General features: G+C 34.3%; 2 protein-coding genes across 3 annotated transcripts in view; one reads left to right on the top strand and one right to left on the bottom strand.

Moving 5' to 3' along the window:
• LOC114650919 (ankyrin repeat and SOCS box protein 9-like) overlaps positions 1–13024 on the bottom strand; it is a 336765-nt gene that overhangs the window by 200587 nt on the left and 123154 nt on the right. The gene's annotated exons all lie outside the window — the stretch shown is intronic.
• Positions 1–13024, top strand: part of mospd2 (motile sperm domain containing 2) — a 111200-nt gene that overhangs the window by 70353 nt on the left and 27823 nt on the right. The gene's annotated exons all lie outside the window — the stretch shown is intronic.

The following is a 13024-nucleotide window of genomic DNA, read 5'->3' on the forward strand; positions in this document are numbered from 1 at the left end:
TAAGTGCTTCTTATTAAGCAATTGGGTTGGAACAAAAACCTGCAGCCACTGCGGCCCTCCAGGAATGACTTTGCCCACCCCTGAACTAGATAATGACATCACTATATGAAGATATTGATGTTATTTATTATTGTATTTCTAATGATATTTATGAGTTTTCGTGTACATTACAATTGTGTACTTGCATATTTCAGCTTTACAAAAATGCTAGAAATATACAAGCAATATTTTTAATATAGTTTTGTTAAATAATTTCACATAAATTGAATTATAGCCTCTGTACTGTAAGCATAATAGTTTTATTGTTTTTTAAATGTATGTTTACTATAGGTAAGGTATTAATTGAATCCAAGAACACTTAATAGTAGAATAATAATAAAGAATAGGAAAATTGTTGCTTTATGGCAGCTCTTATTAAAGTATTTTACTTCTTAGATTATGGCACACCAAGCAGTGTTTCTGCAATTTAATGTGACTCTGATATGGTACATGTAAATATCAATTTTAGGACAGGAGTAGAATTTGCAGTACTGTGTAGGAGTTGTGTTATGCTATTAGTAAGACAGTAAGGTTAGTATAAAAATATGAGTTTTACATTATTGGACTAATTTTTTCATGTTGGTTGATTTGTTGGGAGGGAAAAAAGTCTGAAAGACTAGTACAGTAATCCCTCGCTACTTCGTGGTTCACTTTTCGCGGATTCACGACTTCGCGGGTTTTTAAATACAAGTGATTGCCAGCCTATCGCAGAAGTTGTGTTCCAGACCCATCAGCAACAGGAGAAAATCCGCGATATAGAAAGACCATATAAATAAACATTTTTATAGTTTAAGCCTTAAAATACCCATCCCACATGCTTTAAACACATGTAAACTTATAAAACACACTTTGTTAACACATATGATATGTGGATGTCGGGCTAAGGATATGAGTAACATCTCACTATTATAAAACATTTTAACTTCACGCAAGACAAGACAGTGAGACAGGAAAATTGGTGATGTACAGGCTTTTAAATTATTGACAGGCAGAGCGACAAGCAGCACAAAGTCCACTTCTCCTTAGCGTTCATTCAGCTCCCCACCACCTTGACAATGCGAACTGTGCCTCCGGGGAGGAGGGTTTGAGCGAACGTGCGTTCAGCCCTCACAAAACCACACACACACTCCTCCTCCTTCCGAACGCGCAGAACGACAAGCAGGCATTTTGGCAGAAGCAGCACAAAGTCCATTTCTGCTCAGCGTGAGTTCAGCTGCCCCCCTTCACAAAGCGAGTGCACACACATTGACGTCTGATCGCTGCGTGCAGTGTGCAGTGTTGGTCTGCGGTGTTTAAGAATGTAGAAAGTGTTTAAGAGCATAGGAAGTGTTTATAAGAGTGTGGGAAGGGTTTATAAAGCCTTAAAATATGTATAAATAATAAAATAAATATAGGTCGCTACTTCGCGGATTTTCACCTATCGCGGGGGGCTCTGGAACGTAACCCCCGCGATAGGTGAGGGATTACTGTACACATTAAGTATTATGATAACCAATATTTTGTTAGATGTTTCTAGCAACCAACAAAGCAGTGTTTTTCAGGTACTGTGGCTGTTAGGCTGATAAGAATGTATCATGGAAACACTACAGAAAGATACAGTCACAGACCAATCAAATTACTGTATGCTTTATTTGCATGTGAGTGTTGCCACACCCACCACACAAGGAATTAACTGGAATTGGTCCCAAGTGCAGCGGGTGACACCTCAGTACCACACTAGAACAGTGTAAGGCCACCAACCCCCAAGTTTTCCCTGTAAATTGGAATAAGGCTCTTGACCTGTAATTGCTTTGTCCTGGATATAATGTTAATTTGCATCCAGCCCTGCAAGCAGGTTCTCCCACTTAATTAAGTAGGAATAGTGTTAAAATCAAACATGAAATAAATTATAGCATTCTTTGAAGGCTAGGATAGAGTTCTCATCTGAGCAATTTGTTGCTTGTATGGTTTTATTGTTCAACTTGAGTTAAAATAAAAGGTTTACAACTTAAATTGTAGAAAATATGAGGTAAAAAGTAACTTTTGGTTGTCTGTTACAGTACTGACAACAACTAAGGCTTGATTGGCACTAATTATTAGAAATTTGGTATTGAAACGTAAAGTTCAACAAAGGAAGGAATAACTACAGTGCATCTAACTGTTATATTCATTCAGTTTGTTGTAAAGCAATTTATTAAGTTTGTCTAGATTTGTTTTTAGCATGAGAATAGTACATACATGTGTTAAAAGTAAGCATATAGCATCTTAATAATTATATCTATTAACCCCTTAACCGCCCTCTGCCGGATATATCCGGCACCGTTGTTTTATTGCTAACGCCATACTGCCGGAATTATCCGGCACATTTGCCTGTGGTTATATGAATGCCTGGCAAGTAGTATAACTGACGGTTTGGCGTGGTTATTATTACTACGTTGTATTTCGACAAGTCTGTGGTTGTTTTGGCCGGTCATGTGACGTGATTCGCATGTAACAGCAGCGAATATGGCGAAACGTAAACTGACTTCAAGTGAGGCTTTGCAGGCGATTTTGGACAGTTCTGATCATGATTGTAGCAGTTCTGAAGAAGATTTTAGCGACAGTGATGAGCAGCAACGTGCGCTGCATGATACTGTGAATGAAGACGCATCGGATGACGGCGCTGAGTGGGTGTATCCCCAGCATCTCAGCTGGGCTGCTGCCCGTGGTGAACTACCTTTTCTGCATTCGTTTGAGGGAACGTATGGCTTTATTGTTGATGTAAACAATTACACTGCTGAGCAGTTTTATGAGCTGTTTGTGTCACCTGATTTGATCAGACATTTTGTTCATCAGACAAATCTGTATGCAGCACAGTTTATTGAGAAAAATCCCAATTTACCTCCACATTCCCGTGTTCGTTCTTGGTTTGACACTGATGAAAACGAAATGAAAAAATTCATTGGGATTTTGATGTTGATGGGAATAATCAGAAAACCAGATATTGAGATGTACTGGTCTACAGATCCTATGTATGCAACACCTATTTTTGCAGCTGTCATGACACGTAACCGATTCTCTTTGCTGCTGAAATTCTTTCATTTGAATGACAACAGAAACGAGCCAGATAAGAAAGATCCAAACCGCGACCACTTGTTCAAGCTACGTCCTTTGATTGATCATTTATTTGAAGCATTTCAGTTGCCCTACATGCCAGGACCGTCAGTTGCAGTTGATGAAAGTTTATTGTCGTGGAAGGGCCGCTTACAGTTTCGACAGTATCTACCATTGAAAAGGGCACGGTTTGGTATCAAGATGTTTTGCTTAGCTGAGAATTCAGGTTACATTTATAGATTTCGTGTATACACTGGCAACTTGCACAACATTTAGTGGTCAATACTGCTTGAATAAATGTAAAAAATGTAAAAAAAAATGTAAAAAAGTAAAAAAACGAAAATTGTTCAGATTTCGCCTGGCGTGGGGAATATTTAGGGAGTTGGCGGTTAAAGGGTTAAAAAAAAACATCTTGGGTGGGAGACGAGATGTGATCTTCTCGGAAGACAGCTTGACATCCCACGAGAGACACTTTAACTTCACGCGAGACAAAAGAGTGAGACAACATTTAAAACAAGTTCACAGACATCTAACCTAACAGTTGTTGGAATGCTTTTGGCAGACACACTTCATGTGCTCAAAGCTCTTAAAACAACGACAAGTGACAAGCAGAACACGCAGCTCGCCAGCAGCAGCAAGCCAGCAGATGATCCGACTGCTTCTCCTTAGCGTGCGTTAAGCCACCACCCCTAAACACCCCCCCCTCAACAATGCGAGCGGCAGAGACGCAAAGTGGCAAAAGGACAGCTGCTGTACAGGCTTTTAAATGATCGACATGCAGCGCGACCAGCAGAACATGCAGCTCGCCAGTAGCAGCAGCAGCAACAAGACAGCTGATGATCCGACAGCTTCTCCTTAGTATGCGTTCAGCCGCCCCAACAACCCCACCCCCCCCCCCTTTCACAACGCGAGCGGCAGATAAATGAAGTGGCAAAAGGACATCAGCTGTACAGGTTTTTGAATAATCGACTCGCAGCGCGACAAACAAAATACGCAGCTTGCCAGCAGCAGAAAGACAGCAGCTAATCCAACAGCATCTCCTAAGTGTGTGTTCAGCCGCGCCCCCCTTCACAACGTGAGCAGCGTTATACATCCTGCGAAAAAGAGATTTAACCATGCCCCGGGGCCGGAAATAAAGGACAAGTATTGTTTTTACAAAAGTTTTAAAGTAAAAGTGAAAATAATGCATATGTAACAATTCCCATGAAAATAACAATCTCATTAAATTGTATGTCCGGTAAACAAAACCCGGGGGTGGGCAAGCGAAACGAGCAGGGGGCAGAGCCCCCTTGTTTATTAAAAGAAAATGGTATGTATAACATGTTTTTTACAGAAATCATAAACTCAGCCATATACTGTATAAGCTTTATAGTGATAATACTGAGTTTCATATTCATCTTTTTCAACCAAAGAGCATCAGAGATGAAGTACCAACATCTGCCCTTCCCCTCACACATGTATGACTTTATTTTTGATAGCAGGATATGTAAAAAAAGACTTCTGGCATTGAACAGTTGATTTTGAAATTGTTTGTTTTTTACCATACTGTGAACATACTCTGTCTCTGCTTTGTTTTGAGTGAATAAACTTTAGCAATGTGTTGTTTTGCAGTCTCCTTTACTTCAAAGTTCAATGCAAAAATTAAAGTTAAGAGATGCTGTCATTTGGATGAAATAATGAAATTTAAAAGAAGTAAAATGCTTCAGGGTTAACAGCAGAAAGACAAGGGTCATAGCTTGATGCATAGGGGCAGGAAGATGAACAAATGGCCTTGCAGGTTGTGTGATCTTGGTTTTTTAAGCAATTTTCCTTAGGGCTGTGGGTCTTGGAAGGAAGTTCATAATGAAATGCTAGCATTTACAGGTAGCAAGCATAGTTTTTGTCATAAATGTGAAAGAACTCTTCTGGATCCTAATATAAACTTTATCATGAGTGGTGGATCTGTGTTGGGGAAAGTATAGGACCGTTCTGCTACTTAGTGGATATTATGTGTAGATGCAGTGTGGATAAAAAAACAGAAATTTGCATGTAAGTGATTCTATTATACAAAGTGACCAGTGAAAAGCAGAAGATGAAGCATGTTAACATGTTCTGTTTATCATAATTTAGGTACAGTTTATTGAAAGCATCAAGATTTAAGTGAGCTACAGAATGATTGTTTAGGTTGATGCTTCATTGGCTGCAAGTGAAAATTACAGATTTACTGCAGTCTTTGCATACTAATAACAGTCAGATATGCACACAAAGAAACCTACATGCAATGCACGAAAGTATGAATGGTAAAATAAACATTATGCTTCTTTTATGAAAATGCACAAACTTCTAATCACATTTTTAAGGACACAAATGCTTCATTTTTATAGTAACTTGTATGTTTTATAAATAATGCATTGTAAAACGATACACTGTATTTAAGGCAGATTATGAGTAAAAAAAATTAAATAGGCAAAGGTAAGTGAAATGGAGTTTGCACAATTTTAAATTAAAAGTGCACTTATTAATATTTTACACCTGTATTTCTTAATCCAGTTTTTTAGATTTAGATTCCTGGATAAGTCTGTATTAATATTGTTTTATACATGTTAGGTTAATTCAGTTTAACAACATAAACATGTTTCAGATTTTCTTTTAAATGAGGAACAGTTCACAATTTTTTTTTCTTCCCACAAGGTAGTTTTTACTGCTTTCTTTTCACATTAATAGTAGTGAAAGAGGGGAAGCAGAAGTGAATTTTCACTCAAATCCCAACCATATATACACTCACCAAAATACCAAAAGTTAATAACAGTTCATATGGTTAAGAAATGCACAACTATACTGTCTTGCATAGAGTAAAATTCCCATGAGCACATAAGAGTAAAGGTGCAGGCTGGGGGAAAAAATGTTTCTCAGCATTGTTAACACAGATCGTTGCACTGTTCACTGGCAACACTGATCTGAGAAGCTAAAACTATAAATATGTGGAGTAATCAAAAAGATTATTTTTAAATGCAGCACATTAGTAAACTGCGGTATTTTACAGAAACATGTTTACATATAGTCTGCAATGGTTAAAGAGAAGTTGTCTATTGTGTTTTGTAATATTTCAGAAAGAAATTACATTGTTTAATTGAACTGGAGTTGTGTATATTATAACTCTGTCCTTATACACTTGATACACTCAATTCTACAGTTTCTTATAAATAAATATGACTGATATTCCCAGTAACTATTTCCAGGCGTAACTTTGGATTTGAGAAAAGTAGATTGTCTGTACAGGATAAAACAGGTGGCCTTTTGTAAGAAAATGCTTGTGGAAATGTAATGTGACAGTGCAAGCCAGCAGGGCCAGCATTTATAACCATAAAAGTCCTACCATAAAATATTTTACTGTTTTCTATTTTTAAGTATGCTTTTTGCGATTTTTGCTACTTTTTAGAAAAAATATAGTTAAGGTTAGGGCCAAGTTATAATTGCAGTGGTCATCTTTTATTAAAAGGTAAAGTAAAATATTTTAGGAGACAGAAGTTAAATTAAATATTGCACAACTTACTGTTTTTCTGCTTGTGCTAATATCTCTGATATAGCTCTTGCATGCTTTTTGAATACATTAAGTTTTGAGCACAGCCAAAATCCTAGTGTAATCTTCCTTTATTTTAGGAAAACTCGCTAAACTCTATGATGCACTAATCCCAAAACCACTATCAAATTGATTGAGGCAAATATAATTCCGTGAATTCCCATGATAACTAAAATTATTCAACAATGTATAAAGTCAGATATTTAGCAGAGAAATTACAAGCACGGCATTGTTGCTGAAGTGACAATATTCAAGATTACTTCAGATATTGCATACTTACAATATATATTATTTATATTCTGTCATTGAATTACAAGTGTTTCAGCAAATACACCGTTCATTTTGTGTGCACAAACAACAAAATATTTTTGCACATATATGTCATGGAAAATTATAAAAAATACAGTAAATAAAAAAACTATATAATGCATAATATTTTACTTACTGAGAAAGTAAACATTATGTTGCGATACTGATCTGAAAGTGTGGCTTCTTTGCTTTAAATTTCCTCATAATATTTCAGTTAACTTTTCTGTTTTTGTTTTGAAATTATTAAATTGACCAGAAAAGAAATAAACTAATTGTATTTTTGTTTGTTTAATAAAAGGTTTATTAAGAACCATTACTGTTGCCTGCCTGCGAAGTTTGGAAAACTGGAGATTCAACACCCAGATCATAATCATGCATTTGCTCTTGTTTTTGACTTTTTATTTCATCATTCCATGTCATTTGTGTTGTTTGTTTATTCTTGTTTTTGTTCAAATTATGCTGAATTTGCAAAGGTGATTAAACAGACAAAGATGTCTGCAAATGAAAATAGATATTATACAAATAACCTAAATGATGTTTGATTTTTCTGGCAAGGTAAAATATAGTTTCTTAAAAAAAATACTCATAATAATACACATTTTTTTTCTTTTTCTTTTAAATTTGACACACAAATTTTTAAATGACAATCAAAATGAACAAAAAAAGATGGAATTTTTTATTTTATAATAAAAAAGAAATATAGTTGTATTTTGTAAAAACACTGATGCCACTCCAACTCCAGAGAACCCCAACTCCAGAAAATCAAAACTGAAATCAGCTATTATAATATTATTTGTCAATGTTTTCTTTACTTGTGGCATAAAAACTGAATAAAATAACAAAATGGCATTAATAATAAGGAATACAAATGCAGAAATCAGAATTTTGCAGCTGTTACACTAAATCATGATACCCTTCTTATACAGTTCCGTAATGGGTTTAGTATGCATTATGCTGACCACCTTGCTTGGCAAGATACTTCACAGAGAATGAATAAAATCCTGCATAATTTTTTCATGACACTGCTGTAATCCATGGCACATCACAAACTTTAAAGAAATATTAAGAAGCTAAAATGTAGTACAGCTGGTTGAATGGCTTTATTGTATTAATTAATCAAACATCAGCAAAAAATGTAACTGATATCTCTACTGCATTCCTTTCCTTGTCCGATGTTTTAGACGTATAACTTGCTCACTCCTATCCCTGTTAGCCTTGCCTGTTACTGTGTTTTAACACTCGTTTAAGGCTCATTTCATGTCAGCAGACTGCCCCAATGGCATCTGCTGCTTGTACTCCATGACATCTTCATTGAATTTCCATGTGGGATTTCTTTGACAGCTTCTTTCAGCTAACCTTTTATTTCCTGGATGGAATGTGAAAATCACACAGTAGCTGAATGGCAATTCAAATCTAGGAATCTAAAGCTTTAAGCAGCCGTGCTAATCACTTTGCAGCCATGCTGAGGCTGACCCCCAATTATTATTCTTCTGTCCTATTATTTAACCTGTTTATCTATTTTAAGCCATGGAAATATACATTATCTACACATTATTCATTTCTATCTCCTTAACCATCTATTCTTTTACTTTTACTGTGAGCTGGCAGCTGATTTTGTCTACATCTCAGTACTGAGCAGCCTAATCGTTTAGGCAAGCAGTTTATTTGCCATGGCAAGTGATATAAAAATATTGTCAGCAGTGACATTTCTCTCATTGTCTGTGAATTGTCAAGAATAGCAGCACTGGACCACAAGTTGGGAAACAACACTTAACATATGCATCCACTTTCACTCATACTGGGTCAATTTGTAGTTGCCAGTAAACCTAACTTGTGCTCCAAAGACAGTGATCATGACTAGATTCAAACTAAGCACTAACAATGCACCCTTGTTCATATCACATACATGTTCTCTGTAGTATATGAACTTTATTTATTTGAACTAGTTTTTAACACCTTAGATATTATAAAAATTCTTAATTCTTTTTTAGTTAAATTGAAACTTTTTTTTGTAAAGTTTGCCATAATACTTATATTAAGTTGATTAGTATAGTACTATATGTTGTAGGATCGCTTCAAGGAATTTCAGGCATAAACATAAAAAAATATTTTGTTTGACTAATGTAGTTTTTCATCAGATGTTTATAAACCGTATTTAATTCTGGTCATGAAGTATCATCATCTTCATTTGAAAAATCTAATTTACTCCTTAAGGATCTGTGCTGGTATGTGGAAAGTTGCCGGTTCAAATCCTAATGCTGCCAGACGTGATCCTTCTTTGTTGGGGCCCATAGTCTGAAAATTGCTCCAGGGGCACTGTACAATGGCAGGCCCTATGATCTGACCCCCAAAAGTCATGCGAAAAGACAATTTCCACTCGGGGATTAACAAAGTATATATAAAAAAAAAAAAAGTGCATCAGAGGCAGATATATATTATACTCTAAGTGCTTTTGCTGTACTAATAAGATGATGCATCTTTTATAGCAACACAAATTTTCTTAAATAATAATTTAATGATAAATATATTCAAGATTTTTTTTTCCACACGCATTGGTTATTATTCAGGAAGCTCAATCAAATACTGATTTTTTGCGTTGATGATAATTTTTCTTTTGTTAGTCTGTGTTGTTTTGTTGTGGTTATGTTAGTCTTCATAGTGACTTTGAGTTTTCATGAATTGTACAAAAGTGTATTTTTCAAACTATTTGCTCAAATTATATCCTTTTTAAGAATTTTATTGCAGAAAGAAATATGATTACTTAGTAATATAAAGAACAATGTTAAGCTTTTCTTGCACAATACCAAATCTTTTGTATTTTTGGATATATAAATTTGTTTTTGCTACTTTTGTTTTTATTAGTAGAAAAATCTGTTTTGTTTCCAAATATATATTTGTGCCCTTTCAAAAACCATGATTATTCAGATTTTTGGAAAAATGTAATCTAATTGTCATGATATCAGTTTTTAAAAGTTATCCCATTACCAAAAGCTTCAAAACAGTTTCAGATTTTGATCAGATCAGACCAATCTGGTTTCATTATTGAATATTTGATTTTGTAAAAGATATATACAGTATATAATTACAGATATATACATATATAATAATATAGAATATTTACATATTTATATAATAGGTATAAAATATTACATGTAAATACTGTGCAGTATATACTTTTAACTGGACAACAAATTCAGCAGTTGAGTTTTCAATTGAATTATGCCTTGTATGGTTTATCTTCATAATATTACAAAGGAAAAAAAGTTGCTCCCCTCAAGTCATTCAGTACAATCTGGCTCCTTTTTTCCCTTTTTAAAACTGCTCACTTGAAAGTCCTAATGCACAGGGCTGATGGCATAGATGGTTTACTATTCTGTAAAACATAGTGTAAGTTACATTATGTATTATAAAATGTGTGTTTGGTCATTGCTCATTCCATTTATTGTATCGAAATCTAAACCTTCAGGTAAATTAAGATTAAGCATGTAAATGAAATGAAAATGAAGGTCTGTTTTCACTATAGACCAGAATATGTGTGTCTATGTATTTCTTAAAATATAGTAAACAATAGAGTGTTTTACCTCACAATGTAAAATGTTATTATTTCTAGTAATCGTTCTCTAAATAATGTATTGCATTAAAGACACAAGCTGCTATAAAGGTACTTGAGGTTTAGCATTGAAAATCCAACAGTTATTATGCTGACACATACCAAGATAGTATGTTGTGCAAATTATTAGAGACTTTGTATTGCTTACCTTGGTAATAGTCACTCAGAATATCAAGTTTTTATTTTAGATTTCAGTCCTCCCTTATAATTGATAGTCTTATAAGTATTTCAAATACCAAAGAGTATAAAAGCAGTAAATATATATTCGGATTGAATGCATTTCAAAAGGCAAGTAAAATATGTGAAACATTTTAATTGCCATAACGAGAAGCTGCAAGTAACCACTGTTCGTGTCAACAGTGCAACAGCACAGCAGCAGTAAAGTGACGTACATACTGTAGATAATCAACTTTTGTTTCATTGATATTGTATAATGATTTTTTTATATAAAACCTGAGCCAGGCTGTTGGGTATTGCATGAACCATCAAACCTCCCATACACCCACAAGTACACTAACCAGGGGACTAGAAAATAAGGGTTTACAGAGGTTTACAAAATGACAAATAAGAAAGAGATTAGCTAGTAATTAAAGCTAGTCAATAAAAGTAGATCACCCTCCTGCACTTGCTTTTTGTGGTATTTTGAGATAATGATTTTTGCTTAAACTGTATGGTATCATTTCATTGTGTAATCAAAAACAATGGGTTTAGAATACCCCTTATTTTAAATGAAAAAAAGATGCAATTTTAACATAATTTTGTAGTTCAACCCATTCAAATAAAATATGTGCAATTTGTTGTTTATTATTCATTTTGTATGATCTTAAGTAATAATAAAAATAGAATTTCAAAAAAATCCAACCGTTTATTGTTTTGAAATTTGGACTTTTCTACCTTTTTATTTTATCTTTCTTTAGTTTTCAGTTTATTTTAGTGAACAGCTGTTATTACCTGATGAATGTTATCTTTAATAAAAGCAAAAAAAAACTGTTTAAAAATGTGTTCTAAATAAAGAGATTTTTTTTCTTTAATTTGTTAATTTTATCTTTCCGATGTCACTTTTAGTATGGTCTCAGAATGTACATTGACTAAAAATGTTTGAAATTATTGGCAAATAATGTGCATACTAAACATAGTATATTTTTATTGAAAACTGTTTTGGTCTTTATCTGCCCTGCTTCAAACGATGATGTGTTTTAATATATATGTGTAGGCATTCCTTTTGACATTCCTTTTCATAGTTTTCTGAAGCACAAGTGATATTTATAAATCTGTATTTGGGAAGCAACTAAGAACTTGAGAGTAAGTTAAACAAAGTTTTATACATAAAACTCCACACTATGCATGCCTTATTAACACTAGAATTACCGAAGCCTACAAAAAAACTCGTGATCCCTGCCCACCTTAAATTCCTTTGCCACCTCTCCATCAGCATCTTTTGTGTGGTAAATGTGTTGATCAACACAAGCAGTCTACTATCCCATCCCACCCAACCACCCACCAACCGACACAGCTCAATTCGCAAAGAAGGTTCTCAGTGCTCAGTGTTTTATCTTGGAGTGAAGTGCCTGGAGTTGTAGAGGGTAAATATTATATCATCATTTGGAATACATACATTTCATTTGTGTTCTGTGTCTACAACAATCTATGTAAACACATTGTTAAAACAGAAACATTTTTCATGTTTTAGTAATAACTGACAAAATGTAGACATGACCTGTATAATGTGTGAAGCCTGAAGTTCAAATATCAAATAAACACTTTCGTTTTGTTATACTTGTACATTTTCTGAGTGTGCCTTTATTCAAGAACATAACCAAAGAAGATGAAAGCAGGTTAGGTTAGGCTATTGATATGACAGCTTGTGTGGTGCAGCAGTAAGAACTGCTGACTCCTAATCAAGAGGTCATTGGTTCAATACCATATTAATATAATACGGGCTGACATCTTTTACATTTAGCATGCTCTCCCTGATATATTTTTATAATTTTTAATTTTCGAAGATGTGTGTTATATATTATCTTAAAATAAATTATTCCTTAATTTGTACTAATCGACAAAGATAGTTTGTTGTGAATAATTAAATTGAATTCCTTGCCAGAATTATATATTGGGAGTTCCTTTTTACTTTGTTGCCCGATATTAGCTGAAAGTGCATTAATTGATAGAATCCAGAAATGTTGACTATTGACTTTATCATTAATTAATTTGTTAAAGGAATACTAGAAAAGTCAGGAAAATTCCTTTTAAACAAATTTCAATCTTGCACCAGTACTAGGGTATTGTACCGTGTTATCCATTATGAATGTATAGAAAAGCCAAGCAAAATGACACCTTTTATTGGCTAACTAAAAAGATTACAATATGCAAGCTTTCGAGGCAACTCAGGCCCTTTCTTCAGGCAAGATGTAATACCAAGAGGTATTGCATCTTGC

This window comes from Erpetoichthys calabaricus, chromosome 4, assembly GCF_900747795.2.
Source record: "Erpetoichthys calabaricus chromosome 4, fErpCal1.3, whole genome shotgun sequence".
In the NCBI taxonomy this organism is placed as follows: domain Eukaryota; kingdom Metazoa; phylum Chordata; class Cladistia; order Polypteriformes; family Polypteridae; genus Erpetoichthys; species Erpetoichthys calabaricus.